General features: G+C 45.3%; 1 protein-coding gene across 2 annotated transcripts in view; it reads left to right on the top strand.

Annotated features, from left to right (window-relative positions):
• Positions 1-521: 521 nt before the first annotated feature.
• The window catches only part of Rcan2 (regulator of calcineurin 2), a 235,339-nt gene continuing 219,914 nt past the window's right edge, over positions 522-15,946 (top strand). The window contains exon 1 of one of the 2 annotated variants that reach the window (XM_057751776.1): positions 522-751. The gene's annotated coding sequence lies outside the window, so the exon portion shown is untranslated. Of the gene's footprint in view, positions 752-2,083; positions 2,104-15,946 lie in introns of those variants that run through there. The other variant, XM_057751777.1, reaches the window with a different exon arrangement.

Below are 15,946 nucleotides of genomic sequence, written 5' to 3'. Positions count from 1 at the left end.
TCCAGACAGTTCCCCAGTTAGCTAGCCAGAGGTCGACCTGTAAGAAAACAATCTCCCGGTCCTGTCCACCACAATTTCTTCGCGGCCCAATTATTTTTGGTGTTCTTGTATACAGATGCTTAGCTCCAGGAGCGACCCTTCCCCCGTTAACCCTCAAAAAAAGGCCCTCACTCGAGCAAGTGACCCGCGAGTCTCTTCTTGGAAAGGCAATGCCTTTAGGAACAGGCTTCTGTGTCAGATTCCTGCAAAGGGTCGAGCTCGCCCCGCGATCGCAGAGGAGGGGTGTGCAGCTGAGCGCAGGGTGGGAGCCCAGGAGGTGGAAGTGGGTGGGGGACCCAGAAGGGCTCCTGGTCAGGAGGGAGGCGACCAGAGGAGGCCAGGCAGGGGCTTTGGCTTCCCTGGGGTCTGATTGGAGGTTGGCCCGATGAGTCGGAGCTGGGGGCGCGCCCATCTCCACTGGCTAGGGCGAGAGCCTCCGGCTCGGCCCCTCCCCGGAGCCGCTTTGTCCCGGGTGACGGCGGCGGTGGTTGCGGGAGCACCGGCAGGAGACACAGCTCGGGTGACCCTGCGACCCATAGAGCGGGAGGCGGCGCGCAGTGCGCACCGCCCCACGCCCAGGCCCGCGGGCACCGCACCAGCCCCGCCGTCAGGTGAGCAGGCAGAGCCGCGCCCGCAGCCTTCAGCCCGGAGGACCCCCGAGTCGCCGCCACCGTCGCCGCTGCCTCCGCGGCGCATCGAAGACGCCCTGCAGGTCGGTTACGTAACGGCGCAGGCCCTATCGCCCCTGTCCCCTGTCCCACCAGGACTGAACGCCTGGGTGCCAGGGGACCTGGGCAGTGGGAATCAAGCACCAAGGGGTTTAGGGGCAAGGCTGGAGAAGCTGGAGAGATCTAGTGGCCAGTCCCCAAAGCATCCCGGAGGACAGTTCTCCCATGCCCCCCTCTAGGAGGCGCTCATCTCCAAGAGCCCCTTCCCCTTTCCTACTGGCCAAGGGTCCACCTTTCCAGGTGCAGCAGCAGGTGCAGACGAACTTGTGCATTCAGAACAACTCCAGAAATCCCGGGGTTTGGGCTTAGAGAGGAAGTTGGGGGAGACCAACGACGCAGAGAGCAAAGCAGAAAATGAGGAGACCCCTGTCTCCCCAAGCTTTGCCAAATTTGTTAGGGAGGGAGAAAGGGGCTTTTGAGCACAGCGGGCTGAGAATTGTCCTGCCTGGGCTTAGCCGGCTTGGGTCATCTAAAAATAACTTCAAGTTTGAAAACTGACATGGACAGGAGCGCGGTGTGCCGGGTTCGTCGTGCCTGTCGGGTCCTTCTCTCCAGAAGTCATCAGAGGGGACAGGGCAGACTCAGCCTGATCCCTCTCGGCTCCCTCTGGATCTCGTTGGTTTCCAGGGTGCCTTGGTTTGACTTTTGGTTAATGATTTATTTCCCCAAGGCCTTGTTGTCTTTTTTTCTTATCCGAAATGGATTTGAGCAGATTGCAGGCTTCGACACTCTCCCTTTTTCTTACGCTGGGGTCTAGGTGGTCAACGGAGGAGTATTACACCCACTGCCAATGCCATGTTTTAAAATCTTGCTTTAGCAAACACACACACACACACACACAAATGTTTCTTATTTCTCTTTAATTATTCAGTCCTATGATTTTCCACGGCTGGAGATGAAAGATGTGAAAGCATTCGTTAGCCAGAATCCGTGTGTAGAAAGACTTTCCGAAGAGGGAGGTATTTTTACAACACAACTTAACTTTTACACTTCCATTGTCCTTAACTACAGAAAGTTCTAAACACAGGACAAGGGAGTTGTGGCCAAGGAGTAGGTCTTGCTGGCCAGGATCTGGGTTCCAGGATATCATGAAGATGGCCATGGGCAGTCGGTAGGGTGAGTCAAGAGGCAGGCCAGCACGGGCTGTGGGTTGCAGAACTGAAGGAACACTCCACTCGGCAGTTTCTCGGTGTCCACACTGATTTTTCCTTTTCCCCTTTCGGAGCTATTACACCACATAGGACCAATTAGCCTGAAACGGGAGTAGTGCGTGGCTTTCCGATCCCCTGCAAATCGAATTAGCGTTTACCGGGCACCTATAATTTACCTGAATCTGGTAAGAGGATTTGGGGGAGGGAGACGTGTCCACAACAAAAGTGACCAGATTGTAAGATCTTAGAAAATGCTCAGTGTGTGCATGTCCTTCCCGAGCCACCTAAATCTGGGAGGACGCAGCTTTCCACGGTGAGGGACATTTAACAGAAGTGGGAACTCGAGAGTCTTATTTGCAAGAGCTCATCACACTTGCGTAACCGTTCGCAGATTGTCAGGTGTATTGCAGGGGCCGCCATTCTTTTTATCGAGCCCAACTTCGACAGTGACCAGGGTTGCATTTTCCCACTTCTTTAATTCTCTCTGTGCCAGTTGATGGAACGGCTATTTATTAAGCACCTACTGTGTGCTAGGCAGGTTCTGCTCTAGGAGCTTAAAAAAAAAAAGCAAGGTTCTGTACTTCCCAGAAAAGAATCTAGCAGATAATAAATGATAGTGATTCAGCACTGAGCATTTAATGCAAAAAGGAGCGAGGTCAGTGGGAGCCAAGAGATGGGAGAGTGGAAGGAATCTAGAAGTGTCTGCCAGAAAGTACACATTTGGACTGGCTCCCAATGGGTGGTTGGCATTCTCTGCAGAAGGCACTAGGCCTTCTGTGTAGACGGAAAGGTTATACTCAGGAGCACCCAGTTATGAGATGACAGGGTAGCACAGCCGAGGCTGCGGCGGTGAGCTGGGGGTTGTGAATATATTCTATTGAAGAGAAGAAATCACGCAGTCATTATTAGGAGACACGATTTGATCCCATTTGTATTGTGCAAAAGTGACTTGGGAGGATGAGAGAAGTAGTCTATAAAGTAGGAACTCAGGTGTTGTCAGCTGGGATGCTTCAGTCCCCTCCACTTTCCCCCAAACCATGAAATGTTCCTGAAGCGGGTGTTGGGGCAAGAGAAGCAAAATCTACAGAGCAGCTTTAGAGGACAAATGGGTGGCACTTAGTCACCAGGTGAGGACTGGTGAGGAAGGAGGGGCTTCGACGTGTAGAGGCGTGGTCAAGTTTTGAGTGAGGTGAGGCACTGATGAAGATGGACAGGTTTGAGAAGGAATGTGGATTTTTCTTTTGAATTTCCAAATGGAGCACTTTCGTTACAAAGGTGGCATCTTCATTCTGGAACTGAATGTCTGTTACTGTAGCTTTCCTTCATTCCCGAGGCTATCAAGTGTTGCCCCTGGGGAAGGGAAGAGGGAGGTGAACTCTCTCTGAGGTAGGATATTAACCTCTACCCTAACCCCCAAAGGGGAAATTGAACTCTGCTATTTGAATACTGCTGACGGTAGTGATTAGAATGTGTGGCCCTTTTCCGTGCCCGCCGTTATTCCTGGGTAACCTGCAGCTAACCCTAGGTGGCCCTGTTGTCAGTCTCACGTGATTGTCAAGGAAACCAAGGCTAAGAAATAATAGCTTGTCTAGAGCGCACAATCGGTAAGAGGTGTTGGAGCCCAGGTCCTGAGCAGCGCTGTCAATCATCGGTGTAGACTGATAGCATTGAAATAAGCCCTTTCCTATGTTTGGATACATGTGGTTGAAGCTATAGAAGAGAACCTGGCTGGTCAGGGGTCTTAGTTTTTCCCTAAACCCTATGTTTGATATGCACACGCAGTGAAACATTTGCAGTTTCTCCTCTCCTTTCGGGCTTGGGCTATTCCATTTTATTTGAAAATTTATCGCTTTTAGTGTGTGTGTGCGTGTGTGTGTGTGTGTGTGTGTGTGTGTATGGCTTCAGATGTCAGAAGAGGGGTAGGGATTTTATTTTAAAATTTATTGTTTTTGTTTGTGTGTGTGTATACATGGCTCCAGAGGTCAGACGAGGGGTATGGATGTTATTTTAAAATTTATTGTGTGTGTGTGTGTGTCTGCAGAGGTCAGAAAAGGGGGAGGTATTCATTGAAGCTAGAGTTACAGGCAGTTGTGAGCTGCTTAATGTGAGTGCTAGGAACTGAACATGGGTCCTCTGGGAGAGCAATAAGCACTTCTAACTGCTTAGCTATTTGCCAGGCTGGGTTAGTTTGAATCTGTGTAGTAATGGCAGAAGAAAATGTCTAGACACTCAGTAAGTAGTCTCTGTTTTGAAGTCCTGCCATCCTGTTCCAGGTTTGCCTTCTAGTACTACAGGTCTGTGTTAAGTTAATGCCTGTATGTGTACCTTGTTCTTAATGGCATGGTAGGGCATAATTAGAAGTTCAGAGGTAAAAAAGGAGGGTCTATATTGAGAGAGCTCAGTTAAAGAGGAGAAGCCTGCTTGGGTATCAAATTAGAGGACTCTCCCACAGTCAGTGATCCCACTCTTTACTCCAGACATGTTACTTAGATTCTGGAAAGTTTCTAAATCATGAAACAAACACACTGGGGAAATTAGTGAGTGTTCGGTGATATAACTGTAGGAATTGAAACATAACAGGAACCAGGTCTTGCATACAAGTTGGTCTCATTGAAAATACTCTAGAAATTGGGCCACACCCTTCATCCCCAGGACAGCAGATCCATGGAAAGGGAAAGCAAAGTGTCTCTGAAGATGCTTTCCTATTCTGTATCCTTTGCTTAAAGCTGTGTGTGTGTGTTTGTGTATGCACGTCCATGAGTGTGCTCATGTGTGCACGATGACACCCTTAGGTGTCACCCTCAGGAATGCCGACCACCTACATTGAGACAGGGCCTCTCATCAGCCTGGAACTCACCAGTTAGGCTACACTGGTGAGTCAGTGGACCACAGGGATCCTCCTGTCTCTGCCTCATAGTCCTGGGATGACAAGATGCTTGCTGCCACACTGGCATTTCCTCACCTTGCTAGTTAATGCATCTTCCTAGTGCCCCTACTATGATGGTTGCTAAGATCTACTCCTGTGCTGAGTGGCATCTATCATAGGGAGATTACTGAGACAAGGCACACACACACACACACACACACACACACACACACACACACATTAAATGCCTTCCAACACATGACTCAAAGGATGCGCAGAATGACTTCCTTTCCTGTGGAACCTGTGCCTGCCTTTTATTTTTCCTAATTCATCCTGCCTCTGCTTCTGAAATGTGTATTGTCCTTGTTTTATTTTTTCCCTTGCACTATGGATTTCCAGGTGTTGTGTATTATAGGTTAACTTAATTAACCTAGTTAATGAGTTGAAAAGCCTTTTAAAGGCTTTTAAACTTAGCTGAAGATGTTCTGAAAAATAATAGCGAATTCTGGTACTTTCTAGAAGTTAAAGAAGTGCTCCAAAAAGAGCTCACATTTCCCATGGTCCATAATGTTCATTTACATATCTCCTGTGACAGGGAAGGAAAGGGCTGTAATTTTATGTCTGAGCTCTCCGCTCAACTCCTTGTAAAACAATGACTAAAAGGCAGAGCTCCTATGTTGTAGAGCGATGCACCGAAAGACATTTGAATCCCATTGTTAGAACAAAGTATAAATTACAAGAGTTGTGAACGAGACCCTAACTTTTTAAAACTATTGCCTGAGTTCTTTGAGGGAATAATTACTTTGTTCTGACAGATTTATTCTGCCGTATTGTAGATAAGCCGAGCCCACGGGCCACACCATTCTACCTCTCTTACAGTGTAGGGAATGGGGTCTAAAACGCTTGGACTCGCCAGGAAAGGCCAGTATTTCAGTCCTGGTAGTCACTTCCCAGTTATGCGACCTTGAACTTCCCATTGACTTAGCAGTTGTTAGTACTGGCATTTGTGTATTGCTGCTGCTGTTCCAGCGCGTTCTTCAGCGGGCTATGTGCATTATCTCCAGAGCTTGCAGAACCTGTGGATGTGTTCCAGTGTCCCTATCTACAGAGAAGCTCACAGTCTGGGAGTTCAGGGGGATATGCCCCCTAGTGCTAGGTCTCTACGTTGCAATTGAAGGAACCGCTCTCCCTACCTTATAGAGACTGGAGGGCAGCTGGGCTCCACCTCATCTGTGCTCAGAGTAATAGTGTTCTGTACAGATGTTAAGGGTAATGGTCACAGTAAAAAGCTCTAAGAGTGGGCTCTGGTAGAGTACCACATCTGTGCAGTGAGGAAGGTTCTTTGTGTCTAAAAACCACATATGTCCAGATTGGAGAGATGGCTCAGTGATTAACAACATTGACTGCTCTTTCCGAGGACTCTGGTTCAATTCCCAACACCAACATGGCAGCTCAGACCATCTATAACCCCAGTTTCAAGGGATCCAACACCCTCTTCTGACCTACGCAGACACTGTATGTCTATGGTACACAGATATACATGCAGGCAAAATACCCATACTTATGCATAAAATAGAATTAAAAACCCAAAAATAACCCAATTGGATCACGAATTAAGGAAACTGCATCTACTTGCTCTGTTCCTTGGTACAACGAACTTGTTTCCTTCAAGATTAATTCATTTATTGTCAATAACACGAGTGAGCCAACCAAGGCTGGTCAACTGCGGGATTGGATCTGATTGGTGGAGGGGAAGGAGAGCATGGGCTGTGAGGAAGAGGTGACTGGCACAGGGTGTTTCAATATAAACATGTGCTGAGAATCAAAGTCAAGGTCAAGGATGGGATAGACACAGAGCAAGAAGAAGAAGTTATCACCAGGGTTCCTATCACATTTGAGTGACAGGCAGGTCCTGAAGTCGGCCTAGGGAGGCTGGAAATATATCCCATTGTCTATTGTGATCTGTCTACTCAGCAAAAGAGATATGCTCTGCAGAGCTTTATTTACACAGTATTTGTTTTTTGACATATATGATTCCTATAAAATTTTTTAAAATTATAGAAAGATTAAAATTTCATATTACTGTGAGCAATATGAGCATTTTTGATGTTTTTTTCCACCCAGCCTTTTTTGTTTGTATATTTTTTATAGAACTAGGGTCATAATATGCAGAGAACTTTTCCTCCTGTGTGTTTCACCAAACATTTCAGATAAGTTATCACGGTAGGTCAATGATCCCTTTGAACACTTGTGGGTGTGTGTGCACATCGGTGGATGTAAGCGTGCAGGTGCATAAACCCATGCATACAGAAGACAAAGGTCAATCAATGTTGAGCATCTTCTTTGGTTGCTTTCTATCTTATTACTTTATTCTCTCACTAAGCCTAGAGTTTCCCATTTCAACTAGACTGTCCTGGAGTTCCTTCTCCCTCATTTTCCCAAGACCTGGAGTTACAGACTTATACCACCATTGCTGGGCTTCACTTGGGAACTGGGGTCCAAACTCAGGTCCTCGTGCAGTAAGCACGTTAGCCCATGCACTTGCCTCTCTAGCCCCTGAGCACTAGTGTTGGTTGGTGTGTAGCTGTCTCAAATATGAGTTTACTATAGTGCATTTACTCTTCTGCTTTTGTTTGGACATTCAACATGTTTCTAAACATCCAAAAAGTTATAAACTAGACTGGGATAAAATTACTTTTAATTTTGTGTAAGTATATGTCTACGTACATGAGTACATGTGGCCGTGAAGGCCAGAAGAGGGCATCAGATGCCCTGGAGCTGGTGTTACAGGCTGTTGTGAGCAACCTAAGGTGGATGCTGGTCGTCTTGCACATAACCAAGCTCTAGTCCTCTGCAAGAGCAGCAAGCACTCTTAACTAAAGAGCCATCATCTCTCTAGTCTCTTTTATGAACATCTTTGAGCAGATTTGTGTGTGTGCACATGCACACATACACCATGGATTATTATTCTAGGTCTAGTTCTTAAGGTTCTCCCTAAATAATTGATACTACTTTTATTTTGTTGATTTGTGTGTAGATATATGTACATGTATGATAACATGCGTATGTATGTGCAGGTGCCCACATACTTAGGCACATGTCTGTGTGCAAGCAGATATTAAATGCCTCCATCATTTTCTGTCCACTTTACTTTTTGAGGCAGGGCCTTTCAATAAACCCAGAGCTCACCAATTTTACTAGATTGGCCAGGCAGCAAGCTCCAGGGTTTTGCCTGTGTGCACCGTTGAGATTTTTTATGCAAGCCACCATGCTGTGCTTTGTTAAAAATGTGAATGCTGGGGATCACGCTGCTCAGGGCTTTATGCTTGCACGGCAAACACCTGTTGCTTTTCAAGGCGAGTGAAGAAACAAACAGCTTCACAAACTAGTGCGAGTGAATGCAGCTCTCACCTCTGCCCAGTTTGTAGGATCTCCTCATGTGAAGGTAAGAGCCAGTTGACATCAGTGCTTGACAGAGATGGTCCCACTCTGGAAATATTTGAGCCTGACAGCACAAGAAAGTTAGACATACTTAAGGATGGGTACTTAAGGATGCTGGACAGAGACCTGATGGAGTTCACATGCTTGAGTGTTTATAATTGTGTCCAGTGGACACAACTGGACTTATAATTGTTGTCCAGTGAACAACATACTTCTGGGGGCTGTTATTAACAGCTTGTCATATGGATGCCTTGACACATGGGGTGGTGATCCGGCTGGCTGCTGATGTAGCCTGTTGGGCTTCCAAAGCACCTTGTATTGAGCAGAAAACAGCACCCTTGCTTTGCAGAGAACTGCCTCTCTGGAATCTTGGTTTGGCAAAACTAGTTTTTGGATCCTGCAACATGAACAGCAAGGATGGAGGGTTCATTGACTGTAGTTCTGTTGTGCCCTTTGGTTTGGACTAGCTCCTCCCTTCCTTTTAGGCAAGTTTCAGATACATATACATGCCTTTGTTCACGCTCTACTAAGCAATACAAAGTATTAGTACATTTAGTATACTATTCTAAATTACACTGTATTGGACTTACCTTTTATTTTGACCATTGGGGACAGGCATGCGTGCCACAAAGCACAAGTGGATATCAGAGGACAACACGGGGTAGTGAGATTTTCCTTCTACCATGTGTGTTTGGAGGACCGAATGCATGTGGTCAGGCCTGTAGCAAGCACTTTTACCAAATGAGTCATCTTACTGGCCTGCATAGTATCCAGGTTTGAATAAGTATATAGGATAAGCAGGTGGGATCTTTTATGGCAGTACTCAGATGCTCACTATTCAAAAGTTTAGGATTGATAGTTAAACGGGTTGGTGTTTCCAAGGAGAGCCTCTGAAAACACCCAGTTTCCGTGGTAAAGATTTTGATGAAATTGGGCGATGACCAAGGTAAACAGTCACTTTGAATTATTTTCTCCCATAAAATTACCAGAAAGACACACTTATTAATATAATTTTTATCTGACCACTAAAGCTAAAAACCTAATAAAATGTATCTTGCTAGGAAAAAATCAGTCTCTAATTTCAACTTTTTAAAAATGAATTTCTTTCAATGCAAGCTCATACATGTGTCATTGTTACTTTGTCCTCAGCTGTTCCCCTCCCTTGCCCTTCCTCAACTTATACTTGTCTTTGGAGTTTTGATGAGTTCTCAAGAACAGAGTTATTTATTTGATCCCAGGTGTCATTCTGGGAAATTCAAGACGGAGAGTGATAAATTCAATGGGTAGCTTAGACCGGGGCTTATTTGCCCCAAATCTTAGTCCAGAGCAGTAAAACCAAAGCAGTAAAGTATGACTATGTTAACATGTCCCTCCTGTGGCCATCGGTGATGCTCAGGTCATCTTATGTGACATACAAACAGCATCTGTAAAAATACAGGATTAGACTGCGGTCAGGGAAACCTTCAGCAACTGAAATGTCCCAGGTGTATTTATATAAGGTTCTTTCTTTACTGATTTATTTATCTCTAGGTGATTTCTGCTCCACACAGCTGTTGTTTACAGTAAACTTCACCGTTTGACAAGGTGACATTCAGGGGGAGGCGTTGAGTGAAATGCTCACTTGGTCAGAGTTCTCAAAGACTGTCCTCCTGGTCTCTCAGTGACACAGCACAGCAATGACCTGTGGGAATTCGTAGCTCGCTCCTGGAAGTTGGTTTCCTTGTAGCACTGTGAGATTATCATGGGTGAGGAGCGGCAATTTCTTTCTCAATTCTGTTTGCATCCACACTGGGAGACCCAATGTCTTTGGTCTGGATTGTTAACAAGGTGTTCGCACAGAGCCCCTGTGCACACAGACAGACTGGGAAGATCAGCCACAGGAGGAAGTAAGATGGAGTTGTAACCTGACCAGCAATCGTGGTTCTGTTAGATCCATATGACCTTGACTCGGGGTCATGGATCTCTTGTTCTTTAAAAATCTGCTTAGATGATTAACATGCAAATCTGTGACATTCAATGTAGAATGGTTTTGGATAAGGCTCCGCTGTGTGCTGGTGAGTTAATGACTTGCATGAGACACAGGTCAGGCTACAGAGGTCTGGGGGAAGCCCAGACATGTGGTTTTGCCAGTCTCTCTCTCTCCCTTCAGGCTTCTGTTTATTAACGTAGCCAGCCCCAAGGGATCCCAATGGTAAGAGAAGGATGAAAGTGTATGATTGACAGAATGACCACCAGGAGCTTTGAACTCGGAACTTGTCCAGTGAATTGGCTCTTCATGAAATGCCTGGTTTTAGTCTTTAAAATGTTATTTCAAATCTCACACTCTAAGCATGATTTCACCTATTCCAAAGGTTTACCTTACCTTAAGTGATAAAGACCAAACTCACCCCATGCTTACCCAATTCTTATTACCCTTCACTGAACCCCTTATTTTAGCTTCAATGTTTTAGCAACAACCCTTGGCATCGTCTTACAACTCAACATAAAGTACCAGGCTATGAGGTTATGCTATATAAACAAAATTAGAGATATGTTTTCATGGCAAACAGTGGCTATTTTTTAATGACAGCATTATTTTCAAGGGTAAATCTCAGAGGAAGGAAAATCTAAAGAATAATACAGGTTAGAGACCTTTATCTAACTGAAACCACACATATTGGGAAGCCTAAAATGCCTAAAATGCGTTTCTGAGCTAATCACCGGGGCTCCGGTTCAGGTTCACTCCTTCCCCCAGCGACTGTGAGCGCCTTTTAGATGATTATCCTCCACCTGGAAGCCAAGGGGCCACATCCCAGCCAAGACCTCATTCTGTCTTTGTTCAGTGGCTTTGCTCCTTCCTCTTTATTCTCACATTCTCCTTCCAAGAGAATGTCACTGGAAAGCTAAAAGAATGTTCCCTTCCCTTCCCTTCCCCCCAATACAAAAGAAGCTTAATGGTTATTTGGGGCCTGTTGATGAATTTCTACTGAGCCTGAGTTTGAGTTTATTTTCTATTTATAAGAGATCATCTTTGAGGTATTAAGTTTTTTAGCCAGATATTTTACAGATCCTTTTTTTTAAAAAAAAAAAAAATCAGGTGTGTGTGTGTGTTAGTGGGCATTCTTGCAGTGCATGTGGAGAACAGACTTTACTTTGGGAAACACAACACATAAGGCAAGTTGCTCTCTGACTTGTATTTTGTTTTGTTTTGTTTTTGTTCTCTAGAGACAGGGCTTCACTGTGTAACAGTCCTAGGCTGGCCTCGAACTCACAGAGATCCACCTGCCTCTAACTCCCGAGTGCTGGGATTAAAGGTGTGTGCCACCACTGCCCTGGCCTCCAACTTGTATTTTTAAAGACAGTTGCTCACTGAACCCGGAGCTCACCAATTCTGCTAGACAGGCCAGCCAGCAAGCCCACAGACCTCCTCTTTCTGTTTCCCATTTCTGAAGTTACAAGACACACCATTTCTTCTGGATTTTCTGTGGATGCTAAGGTTTTCTGAATGACGGTCCTCATGCTCGCCTGGTGAGCACATTCCCAGCTGAGCTATGGCTCCAGCTGTCTTTCATATTTGTGTGTAACCTTTGAGCAGTGCTGGGGCTGGAACCCAGGGCCTTGTGCAATCCAAGCAGACACTTATCTTTTTCTCCTCATTCTCAGACCGGTAATATTTTTAACTACAACATGCAAATACTGTCATGAAGTTATTCTTCCTACATCACAAGGTTTCTGTCAGTCATGTCTTTTGTCAATCACAGCAATGTAAATGCTGCCAAATATATACATTCCTTTCCCTGATTACAAATTGACTTTTTTTTCCCTTGGTTTTTCGTGACAGGGTTTCTCTGTAGCTTTGGAGCCTGTCGTGGAACTAGCTCTTGTAGACCAGGCTGACCTGGAACTCACAAATTGACTTTTTATGGCTACTTATTAGAGAACCCCAGGAGGCCAATAGAAATCATTGAGACACAGCTACTAGAGACCAGATATTATTTCTTCAACTTCCTATTGTAACAAATAATAAACCACCAAACTGTTTATAAATAAATCAAACATCCTCGTAATGAATCACAAACTAAGAAGCCTTTGCATACAATGTGTCACTATGGGGTGTTATGGAAGTGCTAGACCTAACCATAGTCAGAATAGGATCATTTTACTGTAGAGACCCATTCTGAGCACTGGGGCTGTGGAAGATGCCAAGTGGACAGTCTCCCATCTCTAATTCCTGAGAGCTGTAGCCTTCCATCAACTGCATCTCTTCTAGATTCCCTCAATCCGTGAATCCTCAAAGAAATCATCACTGCTGCTGAACCAGTCCTTATGGTGCATACGTGCTCTGATACATGGATTCCTGATCTGCTTGCATGTATATTCATCTGTTTATGCCTACTGTGTGCCAAGCATTGTGTTAGTCACTGGGATATGAAAACCAGTAAGACTGAATCACTGTCTACAGTGAAATTAGGGTTCAGGAGACACCCTCCCCCAGCATCTTGTGCAATTGCCTGTCCCTACCCCTGGACATTAAATATCTAAAGCTGAGGAACGTACCTGCTCATTCATCCTTGTGATAGCTGCAGCCTGTGTCAGAAGAGCTCGCCTCTGCAGGGCTCTCCTGGGTTAGCGGGAAAATGAACTGACTATCCATTATATCCATTTTAAATAATTCAGAAGCTCGGCGCTGGGGCTGTCAACACCTTCAGATGTCTTGAAAGCCTTTGTTCTCTCCACATAATTGTTAAGTATAAAAATAAGTTGAGGTTGAGGAGACGGAGCAGTTAAGATCACTTGCTGTCCTAACAGAGGACCTGAGTTTGGTTCCCAGAACCCACACAGGGTGGCTCATAACTGCCTGTGACTCCAGCCAGGGCGCCCAACACCTTTGGCCTCTGGGGGGCACCAAAACGCGCGCGCGTGCGCGCGCGCGCGCGCGCGCACACACACACACACACACATACATGCACGCACGTTTGTCTGGTTTTTCTTTGTTTGTATCAATAGACCTGTTCTTTCCAAAATGTTCCCTGAACCTCACTGATGGTCAAAACCAAACCCCAAATGTGACTGACAGCAGCATCAGAATTTCAAGGCGGATGGACCAAGGGATTCTTATGTCTCAAGTTCAGATGGTTTTGAAATGCTCCTGTTCTGGTAGGTATGGTAAAGCCTGTTCCGTTTGGTGGAACTTGGCCGGAGAACAGGAAACATTGTCTGTGTATCTGCAGAGCATGCCCTGAACACCAGGCCCTGGGCTCGGCTCTCCCCTTGTGTTGTGCGCACAGGACTGCAGGAGAGACGTTTTACTTCTGTTCTGAGATTCTTCAGATGAGGACACTGAACTTCAGGGAGACTGAACAACTCGGTTTGGTTTTTCAGAAGGAGCATCCTGTACTCACAGTGGTGTCTTTGTTTCACTGCCCTTTGGGCTATGCAGCTATCCATGGAGGAGTGGGATAAGATATCATTACTTTCAATGCTGTATTTCATTATTTTATGATAGTGGCAACTAGGACCAGCATGCTTTGGGGCACCTAAATGTTCCTCCTACAGCAAATAATGCAGACATGGTTTTGATGTTCGATTTTAAAAGTAATTACTTTGATGACATTGATATTTTAGCATTTGTGGACTGGCAGGAATAAACACCAGTCTTCCTAATTAAAATGCCCTCTGACCGCATGGTACAATGTCACAGGAGAGGTGCGGGTTTGTACGGAAAGAGCCTTGGGATGAGAGGAGCATTGTCAAGTCCTGGACCCCACCAGTTGCACTTTTCAATATCCAGGGCAGAAAGAGGATGGAAGGTGATACTACATGTCATTAATGTCCAAGTATTAAATCAATGTCGGGGATTGGAATGGCTTTTAGGATACCACCTGCATTTGGTTAAGCATTTAGTTAGAGCTGGTGACTTTAGAGAAATTATAGAGTCTTGGTTTATGTCTGTACATATTTAAATATTACTTATAATTTTAAAAGTGAGCAAAATTGGGAGTGGGAGCAGCACACACCTTTCCTGAATGTTAATGTGTTAAGTTTTCACATTCAAGCATAGTGAATTCCTCTGCATGTACTAACTACTGCCATCCATTAAAGGAAACAAAGATCCCCCTCCCACCAGGATCTGGCTTCTCTTTCCCATCTAAAACTATTCTGAGGGAAGTTTGAGTCTAACCTTGCATAGCCCCTCATTGTGGCAGTTTGCTAATGCACCTCCCAATAGCTCAGTTCATCCCAGCCTTCTTAATGCTGAAACCCTTTAACACAGTTCCTCATGCTGTGATGACCCCCAACCATAAAATTATTTCATTGCTAATTCATATAACTTTGCTACTCTTATGAATTGTCATATAAATGTCTGACATGTAGGATATCTGATTTGTGACCCCTGTGAGAGAGTCCTTTGAGTCCCGAGGGGGGGTCATGACCCATAGGTTGGGAATCATTGCTTTAGACTCTTCCCTTCTCATTGTGAGCTGATAACCCACACACGCATGCGTGCTGCCCATGGCATAGAATTGTTTTCTCATTAGTGCTGTAACAACCTGAGAGTGTGGGCTAGGACATGGTGTGGGCCTCTCTTGAGCAGGAAAAGTAATGGCTGTGTAGGAATTTAAAGGATTTCTGAAAGAAAAAAATTACCAAAATAGATTAGATAGATAGATAGATAGATAGATAGATAGAGATAGATAGATAGATAGAGATAGATAGATAGATAGAGATAGATAGATAGATAGATAGATAGATAGAGATAGATAGATAGATAGAGATAGATAGATAGATAGATAGATAGATAGATAGATAGATAGATAGATAGATAGATAGATGGTAGATAATTACTGCCTGCTGGTTGCAGAGGGCTCAGCCCAGGTGGTGTCATTAGTTCCTCTTCTGAGCAAAGGAAGGCAAGCTGCTCTTATGCGTAGAAGGCCGGAAGCAGGTGACAAGTTGCTGTCTGTCTGTCACTCTCTGGTATCACATGGGTCTTAGTGCTTGTATCTCTGAGCAGAAGACAATGAGGACTAGTGAAGGAGACAAAAAGCTGATTTCAAAGTACTTGGGCGTGGCACAGGGATCAGGTGCAAGAGCTGTGGCGAGCTGGCAAGCAGAAGGTGGCTTAAAAGCAATGCCAGGGGAACTTGAAAGATGACTCCATGACTAACCATGCTTGCTGAACAAGCCTGAGGGTGTGAGTGTAGATCCTAGCGTGCAGATATAAAACACACATGGCTATGCTTGCATGGGTAATCTCAGTGTTGTGGGGAGGGGTGGATACAGTGTTATGGGGGCACACTCAGAAGTGTACAACCATGCTGGAAGGTTATCAAGTCCAAGGTGTAACCATGGGGAAGGTTACCAAGTCCCATTGGCTAAGCTGCCTTTTCTGCACTTGGTCTGGTGTGATGCCCTGGCTAGGAGGACCAATCCATCTTGCTATCCTTAGAAAGAGAACTGTCCTTGGAGAGGGTCATACATTAAAATAGCCCGAGAGATGAAGGCACTCAAATCCCACTGTGAAAAGGCTAACACGAGCATATGAGAATCTTTGATAAGCACATGCGCCAGGCTTTTCCTCGGGGTGTGCTGCAGAGCTGCTGAATAGCTCCATCATTAGAAATGACAAAAGTAAGAATTCCCATAGTTCTTGCCAAAAGCTAGCTCTAGATTTAAAAGTGAACATGAACGGCGCTGGGAAGATGGCGTGGCATCTATGGGCACATGCCGCTTTTACAGAG

The sequence above is a fragment of the Chionomys nivalis genome, chromosome 19, assembly GCF_950005125.1.
Source record: "Chionomys nivalis chromosome 19, mChiNiv1.1, whole genome shotgun sequence".
Lineage (NCBI taxonomy): Eukaryota > Metazoa > Chordata > Mammalia > Rodentia > Cricetidae > Chionomys > Chionomys nivalis.
Note: the sequence above shows the minus strand (reverse complement) of the source record. Positions and strands in the feature narration are given on the sequence as shown.